The 20,643-nt window shown below is 42.6% G+C and overlaps 1 pseudogene; it reads right to left on the reverse strand.

The window, feature by feature from the left end:
* Window positions 1–469: 469 nt before the first annotated feature.
* On the reverse strand, window positions 470–20,200 carry LOC100340941 (polypeptide N-acetylgalactosaminyltransferase 11-like; annotated as a pseudogene).
* Between the last annotated feature and the right edge of the window lie 443 nt (window positions 20,201–20,643).

The raw sequence follows: 20,643 nt of genomic DNA on the forward strand, positions 1-20,643 counted from the left end.
GAGAATACAGAAACAAAGACACCCCAGCGTGTGCAGCTACAGCAAACAAATCCCAGCCCAACTCTTACATAAATCCCCGCACTCAAGATCTGTTTATCTCGCTGCCTATTACCTGATACCACTTGTACTGCTTTCAACAAAAATCTACACAGGAAAACAGGCATAAGAACCATACTTAGATATGACAGAGTTGTGGGAATCATTAGAGAATTTAGAATAACTGTGTGTTAGTCTTTGGTTTATTGTTATGACAAAATACCTGAGCCAGGGCACTTTATACAGAAAAGTGTAGCTCTTGGTTTTGGAAGCTTGAAGCCCATGACCCAGTGACCCCAGTGTTTGGCCTCTGGTCATGACCCCCTTGGCTGCATCATATCACAGCAGAGAGGTCACATGTGGCAGGAGGCAGGCTTGGTTTTCATATTAACCCACTGTCCCAGAAATTAACCAGTGTCCCACAGAAACTGCATTAAACCCCTCTGCGAAAAGTGCCTCCAGGGACCCAATTACCTTGCACTAAATGCCACCTCTTTAAAGTGCCACAGTCTTCCTGCATTGCTACACCAGGGACCAAGCTTCCGGGACATGCGCCTCTGGGAGATGCAATCAAATCATGTCTAAACTGCAGTACTAGGTTTAAGATCTTAGAACCCTAATGAAAAAAGCAGTCAAAACATGCAAAACACATGCGTTATGTAAGCAAAGCTACTGAAGTTCAAAAACATATACAAAGGCACTACTTGAAATAAAAAAGGGGTAAGCATTCTGCCTGGATGTTAATATGCCTGAGCTTATCCCATAAATTCCAGCTTCTTGCTAGTGCAGACGCTGGGAGGCAGCGATGAAGGCTCTAGTGATGCGGTCCCTGTGACCCACACGAGAGACCTGGATTGAGTTCCAGGCCCCCTGCTTTGGTCTGGCCGTGACCTACCTAGTCATTATAGGCATTTTTGGAGTGAGCCAGTGGGTGGAAGTAGACACTTTCTCTCTGTCTCTTGAGTAAAAAAAAATAAAAGAAGAAATTATTTTGATGTCCTTTTTAGTAGACTTGACATAGCTAAGGAAGTGGTCAATGAGTTTGAAGATAGGCCAGGAAAAACCTCCAAAATGAAATGAAGAGAGAAAAATGGAAAAGGACCAACAGAAGAATATCAAAGAATGGTGGGAAAATATCAAAAGATATAGAATATGTAAGTCATATATTAGAAAGTGAAGAAATAATGGAGCTAGAAGCATTATTTGAAATAATGACGTGAGCATTTTCCAACATTAATAGCAGATAGCAAATCATATCTAAGTAACTCAGTGATATTGAACAGGAAAAATAGCAAAAATATACAGAGGCATACAGTATTCAAAGTACAGAAAACAAAGGGGAGCAAATTTGAAAAAGCCACAGGAGAATAAACACTTTTTTTCAAAGATTTATTTATTTATTTAAAAGTCAGAGTTACACAGAAAGAGAAGGAGAAGCAGAGGCAGAGAGAGAGAGAGGGGGGTCTTCCATCCACTGGTTCACTCTCCAGTTGGCTGCAACTGCTGGAGCTCTGTCGATCCGAAGCCAGAAGCTTCTTCCAGGTCTCCTACATGGGTGCAGGGGCCCAAGGACTTGGGCCATCTTTTACTGCTTTCCCAGGCCACAGCAGAGAGCTGGATTGGAAGTGGAGCAGCTGGGACTTGAACGGGTGCACGTATGGGATGGCGGCACTGCAGGCAGTGGCTTTACCTGCTGTGCCACAGCGACGGCCCCAACACTTTTTGTCTAACTTGAATCCTCTTTAAAGAGATACGAGGAAAAGTTGATAGAACAGGAAGAACACAGAAGTTCGCTACTACAGTGGGTTGCAACACTCTTCCCTGTCACTGATCCATCCTGGAGCAGAGTGTTAGTAAAGACAGAGGTTGACCAGAGCATCACTCTCAGTCACACTGGTCTGACACATATTTCTTTCTTTGTTTCAGGATTTTTAAAAACATTTAATTTTTAATTAGTTTTTAATGGATTCAGTGTGATTTGTAGACACAATTCTAAGAACGTAATGATATTCCCTTCCTCCATCCCCCCCTCCCACTCCCACCCTCTTTCCTTTTCCTTTTTTTCTTCTTTTAAAGTTTTTGAGATAACATATTTTGAATTTACATTGAGAATAAAAAGGCTTAATATTCACCAAATATGAAGTTTAACAAGTAGGAAGCAGAAAGACCATAGTTTGGTGGGAATATATACAACAGCTATAAACAATAATTGAATGTAAAAATATACATTTCACCATGTACAGTAAATTTTAAAGTAGTCACAATCATTAAAACTTTGCAGTATAACATTCTTAATCATTGGTTTGATAAAGGTGAAAATAAAGTTTTAAAAAACTTTATTTGCAGCAATACTGATACACCCAGACTTTTCTTCCCTCCTCTTTTTATTTTTAATTTTAACTCCCACATATAAAAAAGAACATGCAATACTGGTCTATCTATGTCCATCTTTTTTTTTTTTTTTTGACAGGCAGAGTGGACAGTGAGAGAGAGAGACAGAGAGAAAGGTCTTCCTTTGCCGTTGATTCACACTCCAGTGGCCGCCGTGGCTGGCGCGCTGCAGCCGGCGCACTGCGCTGATCCGATGGCAGGAGCCAGGTGCTTCTCCTGGTCTCCCATGGGGTGCAGGGCCCAAGCACCTGGGCCATCCTCCACTGCACTCCCTGGCCACAGCAGAGAGCTGGCCTGGAAGAGGGGCAACCAGGACAGAATCTGACACCCCAATCGGGACTAGAACCCGGTGTGCCGGCGCTGCAAGGTGGAGGATTAGCCTAGTGAGCTGCGGCGCCGGCTCTATGTCCATCTTATTTCACTCAACATAATGTCTTCCAGTTGGGCCCATTTTGCTGCAAATGGTAGAATTTCACTCTTTTTTTAGATGAATATTCCATTGTGTATATATGGCACAATTTCTTTATCCATTCGTATGATGATGGCTACCTTGACTGATTCCAAGTTTTAGCTATTGTGAACAGTGCTTCTATAAACATGGTGGTGCAGGTATCTCTTGGATACACTGTGCTTGAATCTTTTTGGTATATACCCAGTAGTGGGGTTGCTGGATCATATGGTGAGTCTATTTCTAATACTTTAAGAAATTCCACACTGTTTTCCACAGTGGCTGCACTAATTTACATTCCTACCAGCAGTGTGAAAGTGTTCCCTTTCATCCATATCTTTGTCAGCATTTGTTACACTTTGTTTTGGACTTCAGCCATTCCGACAGGGGTGAGGTGATATCTCATTGTGGTTTTGATTTGCATTTCCATGATGGCTGGTGATGTTGAGCATTTTTCCATATATGTGTTAGTCATTATATTTTTTCTTTTGATAAGTGTCTGTTAAAGTCCTTTGCCCATTTCTCAACTGCATTGTAAATATTTTTGTTGTTGAGTTTTTTAAGTTGCTAATACATTCTGGATATTAATCTTTTGCAAGATAGATGGCTTGCAAATATTTTTCCCCATTCTGTTGGATGTCTCTTCAGTCTAGTGAACATTGCCTTTGCCTTCCAAAAGCTTCAGAGTTTGATATAATCCCACTTGTTTAGTTTTGCTTTGACCCAGGTTTGTTTCTGTTCCATCCAACAGTAGCAGGATATACTTTGTTCTCAAGCTCTTTTGGAAGTATCTTGCTTTACCAAGATAGAGCCTGAGCTGCAAACGAACCCCACCTTTGGGACAGACGTTTGGTGAAGATGCTGTTTGGGGCATCCGCATGCCACACTGGAGTACCTTGCTGGGGTCTGGGTTTCGCTACTTCTGTTTTCTGGTTCATGTGCACCCTGGGAGGCAGCAAGTGATGGTTCAAATATTTGTTGTCCTACCACCCATCTAGGAGCCTTGATTTTAGTCCTGAGTTCCTATATTTGCCTGGCCCAGAACTGGCTGTTGTGGGAATTTAGGAGTAGATCAGAAAATAGAATTCTGTCTCTATTTCACTGCCTTTCAAATAAAATGAAAATAAATTTAAAAAATTAAATAAACCTTCTGCAGTGCATTTAAAAGAGGAGAAATTATATACAGCTGTTTTTAGTTAAACTACCACTGAATAACAGAAGGATAGCTGGAATACCCTTAAATATTTGTAAATTAAAAGTAGTTCTAGGGGCCGGCGCAGTAGCATAGCAGGTAAAGCCACCTCCTGCAGCACCAGCATCCCATATGGGCACCTGTTTGAATCCCAGCTGCTCTACTTCCAACCCAGCTCTCTGCTATGGCCTGGGAAAGCAGTAGAAGACAGCCCAAGTGCTTGGGCCTCTGCACCCACATGGGAGAACCGGAAGAAGTTCCTGGCTCCTGGCTTCAGCTTGGCACAGCTCCGACTGTTGCAGCCATCTGGGGAGTGAACCAGTGGATGGAAGACCTCTCTCTCTCTCTCTGCCTCAGCCTCTCTGCAACTCTGCCTTTCAAATAAAATAAATATTATTTTTAAAAGTAGTTCTAACTAAGTCATAAGGGTTTAAAAATACTTCGGACTAAATGAAAATAAAATTCTGTGAGATGCAGTGAAAGCACTGCCCAGAAGGAAATATATAGCATTAAGTGGATATTTGAAGGTAAGAAAAATGTGAAGTCGGTAATGTCAGCTCTCACCTTGGGAATTAGAGAGAGAAGCAAAAGTTAAGATGTGCAAGAAATCAATGATACTGAAAATGGGACAGAGAAAACCAATGGAATTAAAAGTTAGTTTCATGAAAAGTTCAATAAAATCTGTAAACCTCTAGCCAGGCTAACCAAATAAAAAATAAAAAAGATACAACTATCAATATCAGAAATAAGAGATGGCATGATTGACCGATTCCATGGACATTAGGAAGATAATAAGGAAATACTGTGAACATTTCTGTGCCCACAAAATACACAACCTCTGTTAGATGGATCACTCCTGTGAAAGACACAATTCTACAAATCTCAGACTAGAAGAAATAGACCATGAAAATAGGCCTGTATTGAGGAAAAAATTTGGATCAGTAACTCGTAAGCTTCCAAAATGCATCAGTGTCAGGTGGGTTCACACATGAGCTCTGCTAAATATTTATAAAAGAATGCCAATGTCCTGTGATACCCTTCAGAAACTAGCAGCGGATAAATAGTCATTGACTCATCCTCTGAGGCCAGCATTGCCTTCCTGCTCAAATCAGATGAGGGCGTTCCATGAAACTCAGAGGACTCGCAATAACCATTGCTGGCGAGGACGGTGAACAACAAAAACTCATTCATTGCTCTGGAAATGTCAAATGGTAAAGCTGTGTTGAAAGACAATTTGATAGTTTTTTACAGAAACAAATCAAGGTTTTATGTGATCAAAGAGTAGTGCCCCTCTGTATGAGAAGGCTTTAAGAAGGTGATGGAAATGGAATTCAGATATATTTTAAACCTTTCAAATAAATAAATTATAAAAAGGAGTCTTATTTGGGTTCGAAATAAATTGAAATCCACACACAGCTTTTTTTTAAAAAAAGATTTATTTATTTATTTGAAAATCAGAGTTACACACAGAGAAGTAAAGACAGAGAGAGAGAGAGGTCTTCATCCGCTGCTGGTTCACTCCCCATTTGGCTGCAATGGCTGGAGCTGCTCCGATCTGAAGCCAGGAGCCAGGAGCTTCTTCCAGGTCTCCCACGTGAGTGCAGGGGCCCAAGCACTTGGGCCATCTTCTACTGCTGTCCCAGGCCATAGCAGAGAGCTGATTGGAAGGGGAACAGCCTGGATTTGAACAGGTGCCTATATGGGATGCCAGTACTGTAGGTGGTGGCTTTAGCCCTTATGCCACAGTGCCCCACACCTAGTTTTTCCATAGTGCATTTTCCTTAAACTTTTTGAAAACTCCTTGCATTTTTCCAGTTGATTTGAAAATATATGTCCATGCAAAAACTTAGATACCAGTGTGTATAGGAGCTTTGCTCATAATGGCCAAGCTGTGAATGGGCAGATATACTGTGATCCATCTAAACATCAGAACACCACTTAGCAATGAAAGGCAATGTGCTCTCAAACCCCTCAAGACATGGATGCATTTTGAGCACATAGTCCCAAGTGAAGCTGAACACATGACTTCACTCCATTTATATGACATCCTCCCTCCCCCAAAGTGACAGAGGTGATAAACAGACCAGCGGTTGCCACGTGTTTGGGAGGGGTTAGAAGAGAACTGAATGGGTTAAACAGTGTGGATTTATTTTTAGGACAGTGAAACTATTCTGTATGATACTACAATGCTGAATATATTTATTCTAATGAATACTTCATAGGTTTTGATAAATAATTTAAAAAGTAATGTACACAGATTTAAAAATAACAAGCTGCAAGATTCCTGGATAGAATGCTGAAGATGACAAAGCTATATGATGTGTCCCAAATGCATGGAACAATCTGACTGGAACCACAGGGTCAGGGACTGGGGGAAAAAGGTGCTGGCCTGACTCACTTTAGTCCCTAAGCCAAAGGCAACAGAAATTGCACTTAAGAACGGCACTTGGCACTCAAGTCTACAGAATTGTTGCCAGTGAGCTGTTCTGCTACTCTGCATATTTATAGGATGTGAATATGGGCTGAAGGTACAGGAGGTCATGGGACCTGCGTTCCTCACAGTTGTCCTGGGAGGCTACAAAAGGAAGGAGGGTGGAATGATGGATGTGGTCATGGCTAGAGCTGGAGGCAGTGGTACGCACTTGTGGTTGCCCTGATGTATAGACAGAAAGTTACACACATACTTACAGACTCATGGTTTCATATGGAGTAGTATACAGACTCATATTTCTTTTTTCTTTTTAAGCTAAAAGGGCCTAGAAGCAATAACATCCCAGTAACAGCCAGTCTTCATGGTGTTCAGATCTTGGTCACTGACAATATGTTTCTTTATTAAAAGAAAACAGAGGGCTCTGTACAAATGTCCAATTTTAAGGTTGCGACAAGAAATGCACAGGATGAAACTGGACCATTTTTCAGCACTGGAAAGCGAGTCTTCAAATCCTACATCCACAGGGACTATGTTAGTGGGATCAAGCGAACAACTGAATGTGCTGCCAATGGTCAGAGATGGAACGATTTGTGCAATAAAATCATATCAGTTATATCTCAAAGCATAAAATAAATCTCCATGAATCCATCTGGATGCCTAAGGAAGAGACAGTACAGAAGAATTCCAAATAACTGATGGAGATGTTTCGCTCTCACGGTGGTGGGACATAACTTCCCCTTCCTTGACCGCGGCTTCACTGAATCAAGGCACGGTGTAGAAAGGGGGAGAAAAGAATACTGCTACAGTGGAGAAATCTGATAGCTGCACTCGACATTAACCTCAGTAATGGTGAGTCACTCGACTGTGCTTGCCCTTCATATGAGGTGGTGGGATGGTCTCGCTCTCCAAAACCTTTAACAGTCTAATCATGAGATAAATGTCAGACAAATCTTAATACAGGAATGCTCTGCAGGGTAGCTGGCCATTGCTGTTCTACACTCTCAAATTTACTGAAAATGGCGCAAGTCTAAGACACTGCTATAGAGACCAGGAGCCTAAGGAAACATGTTTTAAATGCTATGTGGAGTTGTAGATAGGGTCTTGGGACAGAAAAAGAAAATTTGGGTAGAAGTAACAGAATCTGAAAAAAGGATGGGTTTTCATAATGATGCATTTTTATTAAGGCCTTAATTTTGACACATGTGCCACACTAACATAGGATGTTAATGAGAGGAGAAATGAGGCGGGTTGTATACAGTGCATATGTACTATCTTAATAACTTCCATTTGAAATCTAAATTATTCCAAAATAAAAAGCTCACTAAAAAAGTGTAAAAAAAAAACCTGCAAATTTTTTGCCTTTACTTGTGAAAATATCAGCTTTATTCATATCAAGAGGGAGAGAGGAAGGGAATATCATTATGTTCTTAGAATTGTATCTACAACTCATATTGAATCTGTTAAACACTGATTAAAAATTAAAATTAAAAATTTTTAAAAATAATCATCTTAATTATCACAATTATGGAGTTAATGTACTATCCATAAGTGAGTTAAAGAAAAGGTGCAACTGTATTATAGCATCCTGTTTTCTTGCTAAGCCATGAGGAGAGAGCATTTAAATTTATTATGAACAGTGTCACAATTAAGCCCTATTGTAGCTAATCTCTTTAAGGGTAATAGAGATAATAGATGCATATAATAGTCTATTGTCTAGTTGTCACCATGTTAACAGTGTAGGAGCTGTAGTGCTTCACAGGGACACTTGTGAAGAGATTAAAGATTTCAGGAAATGACTTCAAATCCCCTTCCAACCAGATTCCCTGTTCCGATAGATAGATAGAGCTTCCCAACCGTGAAGGATAAAGTGAAGACGTCCCTTCTTTCAAGCACAGTGGGATCCCTTCCACTTGTTGGATGACTTCAAATATTTCCTCTCTTGCTTCCTCTTTTTCTGCTCATTCTGATACTCCTGCTAATGCATACCACACCTTCTATAATTGTCCTGAGGTTCTTGGATATTCTGTCCTTGCATATCCTATGTGTGTATGTGTGTGTTTCTGTTTGTGTTTGTCACTGTAGTTCTTTTGTAATTGTCCTGTGTTCTTGGATATTCTGCCCTTGGATATACTGTGTGTGTATGTGTTTCCTTTTTCTGTTTGTGTTTCAGTTTTGGAAGATCCTATTGATGTATCTCTCACGTCACTGATTCTTTGTTGGTACTGTCCCGTCTGCTAAGGAGGCCCATCAGAGGCATTCTGTTAGTGTTTTTTGAGGTCTAGTAGTGCCTATGGATTCCTCCTTAGACTTTCCATATCTCAGCTTTCATTCCTCTTCTATTCTTGCCTGGTGTTCATCTTTTCCACTGGAGGCTTTAAAACCGTTAGCAGTTATTTTAAATTCCTTGTTTGGTAATTCCAAAACATCTGTTATAACTGAGTCCAATTCTGAAGCTTGTTTTTATCTTTTCCGACTGATTTTTTTGCCTTCTAATTCTGTTGAAAGTTGGATGTGAAGTATTGAGTCAAAATGTCCTACCCCATATAAGTAGGTCTTTAGTGTGAGTTTTTGTGTCCTGGCTTCCTTTACACTTCTGTTAGGCTGTGTGGACTGCTTGTTATTGCTGGAGTATGGTGTGGTGTCAGAGACTAATATTTCCTGTCATCTGTCTTAGCCAATTCTTTTTTTGTTGTTGTTGCTCTTACAAAATATTTGATACTGGTAAATTATAAAGAAGTTTATTCAGCTCACATTTATGGAGGTGGGAAGTCCAGAAGCATGGTGCTGGCATCTCCGGGTATCTGGTGATGCCTTCTGGCTGTGTCGTCACGTGGCGGAGACCAGTTCATGCGTGCAAGCTCAGCCCCATCTTCCTCTTATTATAAAGCCACAGATGGAAAGAAGTGGTCATCGATGAAGGGTGTACTTTCTCCGAAGGGAGGAGAGAACTTCACTTTGCTTATGGCTGTGTCTAACTATGGAAGGAGACTGTGGATCCAAAAGGCTTCCATAGCCTTGGCGCTCATGTCAGGAGCCTCGGGTGATCACTGATGTCATACATAAGAGTGTTAATTGTTAAATTAACAACAGGAGTCACTGTGCACTAATTTCCCATGCAGGACCTCTGTCCTCAAAGAATGGGATTATGAGAGCTAATAGGAAAACTTGTTTGCAAAGGTTTACTTTGTTTTAATGTATTAAGTGGAGGATATTTTTTATGTCTCATAAGCTATAGTTATATCTAAATGCTTGCAAAAAATGTACCATTCTTGGGTTCTTAAAAGTTTCTCAAAAAATATAAATTAAACCTCAGAAAGATGTGCTTTTATTGAATTAAAAAATGCTTTTGTTCCTTACTGTAAAAATAATCTTTTTGGTGTCCTATAGCACAGTAAGGTAACAATGGTTACCAATAACATGCTGTATCTTTCTAAATAGCTAGACGATAGAAGAAAGGCTTTTGAATGTTCACACTACAAAGAAATCTTGACTATATGAAGCAATGGATGCTAATTATCCTAATTTGATCATTAAAATGTATGCATGTGTTGAAATATTGTAGCCCATAAATATGCACAATCATTATTTGTCAACATATACATATAATCTAATAAGGAACAATAAAGCCCCTGACGCCATCTCGGGGGCCCCCATGATACCATCTTATCCTAAGCACCTTCCAAAAATCCCACCTCCAAAGGTCAATAACATGGATTTTCTTTCTTGCTTTTTATTACCACCATTTCTTTGCTTTTACCAAAAAAAATACTGGCAGAACATGGTAAAGGGGAAACTCAGAGGAGGTGTGAGACTTTCAACTTCTTAAGGGACTTTGTGTGCTCAGAAGACAACCTCAGTGGCGGGCCACGCCCCCTCCTTACCCTGAACATCCAGTGCTGGGATCCTCCTGACCCCAGCACTTCAGGAGCCATGGTGGGTCTGACGAGTGGGTCTCTGACAGGTCCAGACAAAGGAGATCGTGTAAAACTAGTTCACAGTCTTCGTGGTGAAGCCAGGCCCCGTAGTTACAGGCCTTGAGCACTCCTAGGCCCCCTTCTCACTGAGAAGGCCCTGAGCCACTAGCCATTTGTTGGTCTGGGAATGATAGAGCCAGCCACGCCCACGCACTTTGGGCTGCTTTGGCCCTCTGTTGAAGAAGACAGGTTGCTGGCTTTGGGCACTGGGCCCAGGAATCTGCATCTCTGGGTAAATATTATCTAAAGATCATTTAAACGACTGACAAGCCAACTTCTTCCTCAACTAGCATGTTCACTGATATTTCTATAAACTTTGGTCTTCAAATCTGGTCTTAAATAAAAGTATTGTTCTTTGTGTTCATCCAACCAGACCTGTGCCAGCCTCAAAGAATTCTGTGTCATTGTGTCTCCGCCTTCAGGAGATCTGGATGGTCACCTTTTCTGGACAAGGTTCTACTTTACAGCAAGGGCTGATGGAGAGTTTACCTCCACACACCCAGATCTGAAACGGCGTTTCCAAATTTCCTCCTCCCCAGATATCCATGCACTGTCCTACTGTCCTAGTTCATTGGAATATTATCTGTTTATGGCAAATAATCCTCCAGCCATCGCTTGGAAAGCACCATTGCTCGGTGCTGGGAAAGGGGAACAGGATCCCACTGGAAGTGCAGCCCCCAGTTGAAGCCTCCATAGACCACAGGGGATGAGCTGTGGGCTCGCGTGCCAGCCCCGAGGATGTCGGTCATGGCAGGGGCTGAGCCACAGCACATTCACTTCACGGTAGCTGTCCAGGAACACGAGGACTTCTCCTGTAGTGTGGGCGACTCTGATCATTCATCCTTAGATCAACCCCTCGTATTTTGTGTTTCTTATTGCTTTCATTTTCCCAGAAAGATATTTTTGGACATGTTTATCTAGCTCTTTTTTCAAACCATCAAGGTTGCTGGCATCCTGGACAAGGATGCTCTCATGGAGCAGGTGCGCTGGCGTGTGGGTAGGACACTGTGCAGGGCCCACAAAAAATGCCTCATTGTAAAAACCAGTGAGGACACTAGCAACAGGCAGGTCAGCGGGTACGGCTGCTCTTCTCATGCTGCCTTGCTGGAATCTGACCCATCTCTATGGTAGCCCAGGCGGTTACTGGTAAGCAAATTACAGGCATGGTTCTGACAGCCCAAGTCTCTCAACTCCTGATGGTGCTCATTAAAAATCCTACCCAACGCAGAAGAGAATTTCAAGGGGCCTTTTTCTGGATCTTCAATGTGCTTATTTGTGACGTCATCAATTTTGTCTGCTTTGAACTGTGGATCTAATACTTGGACCTTTTGGATAAGGGTCCATGGGGCCCAGACCCCTTGATGGGCACATTTTTAAGGGGTTGTTTCACTTCACTGAAATTGAAATAATCAAAAGGTAAAGCTGTCCAAGTTGCAGATGTAAAAAGGCACCCATAACAGAAACACCGACCTGTGACACTTCCTGTCGTAAACCTGTCATAATTGAAGAGCTGGCTTCAATTTCCACAACACTAGAAGCCCAGAATGGCAGCCTTTGGGGGCCCGGGCCGTGGCATGGTCCCTCTAGCCACAATCCCGCGTGAGCTGTGGTGAGCGGAGCTGCCCAGGGGAAAAGGCTGCCACACAGCGGGCATCACACAAGCACTGGGCGCAAACCCCAGGGCCTGCCCTCTGTGGAGTTTCACATCAAGTTCAAGTGCATGAATTCCTGAGTCTTGCACTCTAACCATAGTGGTGTCCTTTTGTTTGTCTTCCATGTGGTCTTTTATTTTCTGGAAACCACTTATATAAGATCTGATGCTCGTTTTTAGAAGATTTATTTACTTATTTGAAAGGTAGAATTAGAAGTTGGGGGGAGAGGAAGAGGGAAAAGAAGAGAGGAAGGAGGGAGGGAGAGAGAGAGGGAGAGGGAGAGGGGGAGAGAAGGGAGAGAGATCTTCTATCCACTGGTCCATTCCCAAAGGAGATTGAGCCAGGCTGAACCCAGGAGCCTGGAGCTCCATCCAGGTCTTCCACATGGGTGGCAGGGGCCAACACATTTTGGGCCATCATTTACTGACCTTCCAGGTAGAGACCTGGATTGAGGGTGGAGCAGCTGGGACTTGAACCTGTACTCGTATGCGATGCTGGTATCACAGGTGGTGGATTAACCTGACATACCACAAGGTCAGTCCCTGATGCTAATTCTTGTAGCTGAAAATTTCGGTTATTAGACAGGAGACTTGTTGATGTGGTGATAAAGTGGGGTGCTTTTTATATGATGATATTTCATCTAAAAGAGGTCTTTCCGTGAACTGGAGTTGGATATTTCGCTATGTCCACATCGGAGGCTGCGAGGGACTTGCTGGGGGCATCTTCCTTCTCCTGTGTGGAGCGACAGCAGGAACTGGGGTGGGGCCTCTCTCCCTCTCCAGGATGATGAGACTCTGGTTGAAGAGTTCCCCTAGAGAGCGAGTCTGACTGAGCAGAAGGGAGCTCTGGGTGACTTTGCACACGCCTTGCTGGAGGCAGAGAGAGATTTTTCTCTAATCTTCAGAGTCTGAATGAGCTCGGTGAATCCGGGAGCCATCCTCACAGGGCCTTCTTGGAGAGTTTAACTCTCGAGGGAGCCCGCTCTGAGGCTTCAACAGCCTGCGAAGGGCAGATTAAAGTGTTCCTGTTGGCCCCAGCGAGGTCTTGGGCAGGTGGACTTGAGTTTCCAGGAAGCTGTGATGCTCTGGATCTGCCTGTCGTCCCAGTTTCCAGAGTAGCACTTTACCTGTGACCTCAATTCCCTCTTGGTTCTCAGAGGGGACATTTGAATTTCAGGTTAAAATATTTTTTTTCAGCTTTTTTCTCATGAGGATAGGAGCGATGATTTTGAAGCACTCGATATGTCCGAGTCATGCTTGTTTTTTATGCATTCAGGATTCTTGTACAATTTAGCTGGAAATTTTCATTGCTAAAATTCAACATATAAAGACTATTTGAGAAAAATAGGATCTGTCTTGGGTTGACTTTAGTTTTTGATCTAATGGTTGGAATGTTTTTAAAACATGCTTTATTTATTTATTTGAAAGATAATGGCAGAGAGAGAAAGAGAGAGAGAGAGAGAGAGAGAAAGGGACAGACAGATATTCCATCTGCTGGTTCACTCCCCAAATGCCTGCAGCTGCCAAGGCTGGGCCAGCCAGGAGCCTAGAACTGGTCTCCCATGTGGGTGGTAGGGACCCAAGTCCTTGGGCCATCCTCTGCTGCTTTCCCAGGTGCATTAGCAAGAAGCTGAAAACTGAGCACAGCCGGGACTCAAACCAGCACTCCAGTGTGGGATGCTGGCATCACACAGGCAGATCAGCCTACTATGCAATGCTGGCTTCTTAGAATCTATTTTGATGAAGGTAGTCATCGTAGTGTGTGGTCTTGCCCAATTCAAGTATGCAATGAATAATCTCTATTAGGAAGGTCATTCCCCAGAGGTAAATCTTTGACTTTTAAATAGGCTTTAAATATTAAATGGATCCCTGTATGTGTAGTGGAAATAACTTAGCAGAATCTAAAGTAATTATCATGTTTTCAAGAAAGAGACTCTGTACTCCTGTAATGTATTCAGCAACAAAATTCATATAGCAACAGTTGTCAGATAATATGAGCAGGGAATTTATAGGCGTGTTTTTAGTTTATATCTAGCAAGGCAGCAATTTTGGCCCAGTATTTTACATTTGACTGATTAAGCTTAGGAAGCAACAGAGATAACATCCTATAGAATTTCTTTGTAGTGGAGAGAAACAAACATTAATAAAACCCAATAGAAACTAGACAAAGAGCTGAGAGTTTTTACTACAGGAAATTTGTCATATGAGAGTTAAACCAGTGAGCACTTTGCTACAGTTTAAAAATACAATGATACTATTTTTCTTGTCTATTATATAATTGCGGCAAATCCTTTTCTCCCCCGGGGGAGGCAATGGTGAGGTTTTGTGTCTTAGACTTCCTGTGTCTCCCAGAGACTGTGACGCACATGCTGCCCTGAGATGTCTTTCAGATGTTTTTCTATTCAGGGCACAATTAGTTCTGTCTCTTGAAATCGGAATTATCTTTTAATGAACTCCATTTAAATTCCCTTCCCCTATTTTTATGTTCATCTCATTGAATAACATAATCTCAGAAAAGATTAACTTGTAGTATTTCACAGTTGTGCCTCCAAAGCTATCTTAATGCAATCTCTCCAAGTTTCCTGCTATTCACTGGGTTGTGCTATTCTTTTCAGGTCCTCGTATGCAAATGAATAAAAAGGCTCTGCTTACTCCCTTTTCAAGATCATTAATAAAATCCTAAGCGGAATGTGGCTCCCTGAGCCCCGTGCTGGGTGCCTTCCTCGTTCTGGGGCTGGCCATGATTGTTTGTCACTCCTGTCCTGTTGTTTGCGTTCTTCTTGATGGTCTGCAAACCTTGCTGGAGTCATCCAATCAAAGTCAGTTTGAGTGAATTTTTAAATTGAGGTTTGGGGAGGCACTGTGTCAAATGCTTTGCTGGAACATCCATGACATCCACTTTGGAAACCATAGTCATTAATTTTTAAAAAGCTCACCAATCACATCTGTCTGGAATGACTAATGTACATCCTGATTTTCTGACTATTGGTGGATGATGCTGAAGGATATCATTACAGTGTCGTCCTTGTTACAAATGACTCCATCACTCTCCCTCTCACTGTCCACTCTGCCTGTCAAAAAAAAAAAAAAAAAAAAGGGCCGGCGCCATGGCTCAATGGCTCACTAGGCTAATCCTCCGCGTTGCAGCGCTGGCACACCGGGTTCTAGTCCCGGTCGAGGCGCCGGATTCTGTCCCGGTTGCCCCTCTTCCAGGCCAGCTCTCTGCTGTGGCCTGGGAGTGCAGTGGAGGATGGCCCACGTGCTTGGGCCCTGCACCCCATGGGAGACCAGGAGAAGTACCTGTCTCCTGCCGTCGGATCAGTGTGGTGCACCGGCTGCAGCGCACCAGCCGCGACGGCCATTGGAGGGTGAACCAACGGCAAAAGGAAGACCTTTCTCTCTGTCTCTCCCTCTCACTGTCCACTCTGCCTGTACAAAAAAAAAAAAAAAAAAAAAAAAAAAAAAGACCTCATCAGGGAGCAAAGATAGCTCATGTGAAAACTTTCAGGTGTTTAGTTGTAGCAGAGTTATGTAAATGAATACTTTTTTTTTTTACTGTCAAGTGAGTTTTGAAAACTCTGTTTTATTTCTTCAGTTATGTTTTTCTTAAGTATGCCTTTGTCTTCATTACTAGATATTAAAATGAAATACAACTTAAAAGACTGATATATATATATATAAATATTTCACACAAAACTTGATGTGCAATAGCTTTTATTTATAGGTCTATATGCTTTAAGCTTTCCATTTTTAATTTGTTATAAAATATCTCTAATGCATTTTTACTACAACTACTTTACTAACAATTGTATTTTACTACAACTGCTTAATGAACATGCTATTCTCAGAGTGCTCCACCAAAGGATTACTTTTGTCACAAACCACATTATATTTTATGAAGAACAATTTATAAAAGTTTATTCTCAGTTTACATTTAATTTTTGAAATATTTATTTTAACAACAGAGTTACAGAGAGAAAGGAAGATCTTGCATCCACTGGTTCACTCTCCAAATGGCCCACACGAAGCCAGAAGCCTGGAACTCCATCTGAGTCTCCCATGCAGGTGGCAGAGGCCCAAGTACTTGGTCCATCCTTTCAAATCTCCCATGTGGGTGCAGGGGCCCAAGCACTTGGCTGTCTGCTGCTTTTGCAGGCCATTGGCAGGGAGCTGGATAAGAAGTGGAGTGGCTGGGTCTTGAACCAGTGCTCATGTGGGATGCCAGTTTCGCAGGCCACAGCACTGTACCCCACTGGTTCACTTCTGAAATGCCTGCTCTAACCAGATCTGGGCCAGGCTGAAGTCAAGATTCAGGAACACCGTCCAGGTCTTCTACATGGGTGGAAGGATCCTAAGTACTTGAGCCATTATCTACTGCCTCCCAGGGTGCATATTAGCAGGAAGCTGGATCAGAAGCAGAGAAGCTGAAACTTGATCCATGCCTAGGGATCAGGAATATACACATTCCGTGTGGAAAAGCCTACCCACAGATTATATCTGTTTTAAAAATTAACTGTTAAAGCTGATAAAATCTCCACCACTAAATCTATCAGAAATATAATCTAAAATTTTATCAATTTGTTAATAAACAATTTAGTTTTGCATTTGATAAACTACAACTTGCAGGCCAAGGGTGTCCGTGATGGTTCATGCACGTTGGTATGTGGCTGCCTTCTCCCCAAGGTGGACAGTAGAGCTGAGTAGGTATACCAGATGCCCCAGGGCCCTGAAAACCTGAAACAATGACTGTGTGACCTCTCCCAGAAGAAAATTTTAAGTTCTTGACAATTTAATATGAAAACTGTTATTAGTATTACAAATTGCCAGAAGTAAGAGAAAATCAGGGACCACAGAATATCTGGAACACACAGAGAACAGCGTGTGAGCTGCTGCAGACTGCCCTGCAGTGGGGTCATATCCAAGGTTCCTCCTGTGTTCTGAGCTCCAGCATTCGTCATATCCCAAGGTTCCTCCTCTGTTCTGAGCTCCAACATCTGTGCTAGAGAACGGCTGCATGTTTACTAACATCATCTGATTCTGGCATGACTGTGAGAGGGTAATTCATATGAATCAGTGTGACTAGAAAGTCGTTATTATCAGACAAGGGCACATATGAGGAAACCTGTAAGAGGCTAAAGCCTAGTTGTTGGTTGACAGCCAAATAAATAGGCAGGGCAGACCAGGAAACTCTCATCCATCTGGTCACTCCACACACACACACACACACACATTAGATTTGAGTCAGTCTTTTTCCTGTAATAAGTTAAAGCATCCGCTCTTACGGAGCATACTTAGTTTGATGGCAGGGAGACTGTACAAAGCTAATAGAGAAATATGTCACAGATGTGGAGGTGCTAAGTGTTAGGAAGAAGCATAAATGGCAGTGGATTGAGAGATGGCGGTGAACATGTAGTAGGTAAGTTGGTCAGAAAGGGCAGAGACATTGAAGGAAGAAGGAAAGCAGGTCTTTGGGAAGATATTATGGTTAGTGGGAACAGCGGGTGCAAATGTCCCAGGGCAGTAATGGGTTTGCCAGCTCTGAGGCACAGTAGTAAGTAAACGAGATTCAAGGATTGACCAAGGGAGACCCTGATAGGGATGGCGTCCTTGTAGACCAGTGTGGAGTGCCAGAGATTTCTCTAAGAAGGAAAACCATTAAAAGGCTTTAAATTGAGGGGTGACCTGATATGACTTGGGCTTTAAGAAGGGGACTCTGGATGCTTGCGTGCAGAATGACATTGGGGGTGGGGGCTGGTTGTAGAAAGAGGTGATTGTAATAGTCCAGGACCACCCCCCCCCCCCACCTGAGTGCCTTGGCAGAGGGTCACAAAGAGGTGGAGGCTGAGGGTGAGGACTCTGAATGAGGTTATGCATGGATTTCAAGTTGCTTTTGCTCAAATAACTTTTTAATTCAATTTTTCACAAGCCTTTTGAGTCCCCTTTGTGTTTTTCAAGTTGAAAATCTTCTATATTTTCTGGATAGCTTGTAAATGGGATATAACAGAAGAATCAATGGCCCCCTGGGGTTTTTGGTCAGAGCACAGGGAAGAAGAATTGTCATGCATTGAGATAGAAAAGACTTTGCCAGGAGCAGGTACAGCAACAAAATCAAAGGTCTTCTACTTTGAAAATTCTGGTGTATAATTACAGATTCAAAGCAAAGACAGGGTAGGCATTTGGCCTAGTTGTTAAGAAGGCCACCTGCCATACTGGAGTGCCTGGGCTTGATACCAGCTTCTAGCTCTCGACTCCAGGTTCCTATTAATGCAGATCCTGGAGGCAGGGGGTGATTGAACCAGTCAGGTCTCCACCACCCTGGACTGAGTTCCTGACTCCCAGTTCTGGCATTGGCCCATTTGGTTGTTGTGGTCATTTTTGGAGTGAACCAGTTCATGGGAGGTTCCCCCCACCCCCAACTTTTCTATCAGTAAAAAAAAAAAAAACAAAAAAAAAAAACACAACATTTCCTTTGTGATTGGGACAGCTCAGCAGATGCAGACTTTACAGGAAACTCGACATGCTATCAGTCATTTACAAGGTATAAATCATGCACTCAGGATGTTGTGACTCATCATGAAGATTAATAGGTATTTTTCTAATGTGTGAAGATCATACTATCTTTAGAAAGTGAAAATATGTGAACATTTACAATAATCTGTCACAGTGTAGCTTTTAGAGGACTACATTATTTACAAAACCTTGATCTTAAAGAGATTTCTTTTTTGGAGGTGCTAGAGGATTTTAGGTAAAACCTGTCATTATTCAGCACAACAGAGAAGATTGTATTTTTGGTGAATCCATTAGTTTCTTTTTTTTTCTAACTTTTATTTAATAAATATAAATTTCCAAAGTACAACTTTTGGATTATAGCGGCTTTTCCCTCCATAACCTCCCTCCCGCCCACAACCATCCCATCTCCCACTCCCTCTCCCATCCCATTCTTCATCAAGGTTCATTTTCAATTTTCTTTATATACAGAAGATCAAGTTGGTATAAACTAAGTAAACATTTCAACAGACTGCACTCACACAGACACACAAAGTATAGAGTGCTGTTTGAGTAGTAGTTTTACTGTTAATTCGCATAGTACAACACATTAAGGACAGAGATCCTACATGGGGAGTAGGTCCATTAGTTTGGAGCATTCATGATTGGGAGCATGGTAGATCCAAGTCCATGCTAGTCTCTTTCCTTCTGGTCTCCACAGGAAACTAGGGAATCATGGTGGAGACAGGGCTGGTAAACTGGTGATGATAGGCTTTTTCCGTCTGCTTGTCAGGCTGGGAGTCACCTCTTCTTGCCCTGCTTACTTAAGAAGATCCACGTCCAGTGCACACAAGATTCTGTTATATATCCCCATCCCAAGACAGTATTTCTGTAGTCTGAGTAGACTGCTGCCGTTGCATTATTAAAATCGTTGTTGTTAACTCTTCAGATCCCTGGGTTCATCTCAATATAACTGAAGTGATTAGACTAAATTCCATGACATTAAAAAGCACCGCTCAACCTTATTTTAATGAGAGAGGAGTATATTTTCAGTGTGGGGAATACAGAATCGCTCTCAGGGAGGAGGTAACATGTTCTGTATGTCGTGTCTTTGAAACTCTGAGCATCAAGGCCATTGGCTGCCTGCACAGCAGCCGTCAGCAGGGACTGGGAGTCCAGGCAGCGAGGTGGACGCTAGCGCTGCTGCTGACTCGTTGGGTCGTCTGTGCCAGTTTCTTCCACACTCTGAACCTCCATTTCCTCATCCTTGTCTTGGACAACAATTGGGTTCTAATAAGCAGATTATCTGACCCATACATACCCTTATTTTGTAACCTGCCCTGTTAGTCTGTTTGGGCTGTTACAAACAATACCATAAACTAGGTGGCTTTTCAACCACAGAAATCATCTCTCGGGGTTCTCTGAGGGTCTGGAAAGCCCCAGGTGCCCGCAGGTTGGCTGTCTGCCGAGGCCCTGTTTGTGGCCTCACAGATGGCGTTTTTTCTGTCCTCACGTGACGGAAGGGGCAGATGAGCTCCTGGGGTCTTCCGTGTACTGACCCACTCACCTCCCTAATGCCACCACCTTGCATGCTAGGCTTTCAACATGAATTTGGGGGAACATGAAATATCAGAATACAGTACGTACTCTTATCTCACAACGATTCCATACAAGGGACAGCTGTGTTGGTGGGCAGCCGGCATCTCTGGATCTCGCTGTAGGAGGCTGATCCTGAAGGATTTCCAGGACCAAAGGTTTTAATGGCAGAGCCACTGCCCCCTGGTGGTGGCTTGAGAGCTCACCACTGCTTAGGGTGAGGTGTGGGTACTGACTCCTGCGAAGGCCTCCTTGTTCCTTGTTTCTTTCCACAGATCACAATGAATACCCTGTTTCTGTCTTCCAGCTCTTCACGTGTGCTTTGTGGCAATGCAATTGTGCCCTTTCTTTTGGATGAGGTACTGAATAGAAGTTTGGGGGGATTTAACAGTTGCCTATTCCAGTAAGAATAAAGCTCTGTTTTGTATCTAAATTTGG

This window comes from Oryctolagus cuniculus, chromosome 13 (assembly GCF_051225735.1).
Source record: "Oryctolagus cuniculus isolate XC-2025 breed Fujian yellow rabbit chromosome 13, ASM5122573v1, whole genome shotgun sequence".
In the NCBI taxonomy this organism is placed as follows: Eukaryota; Metazoa; Chordata; class Mammalia; order Lagomorpha; family Leporidae; genus Oryctolagus; species Oryctolagus cuniculus.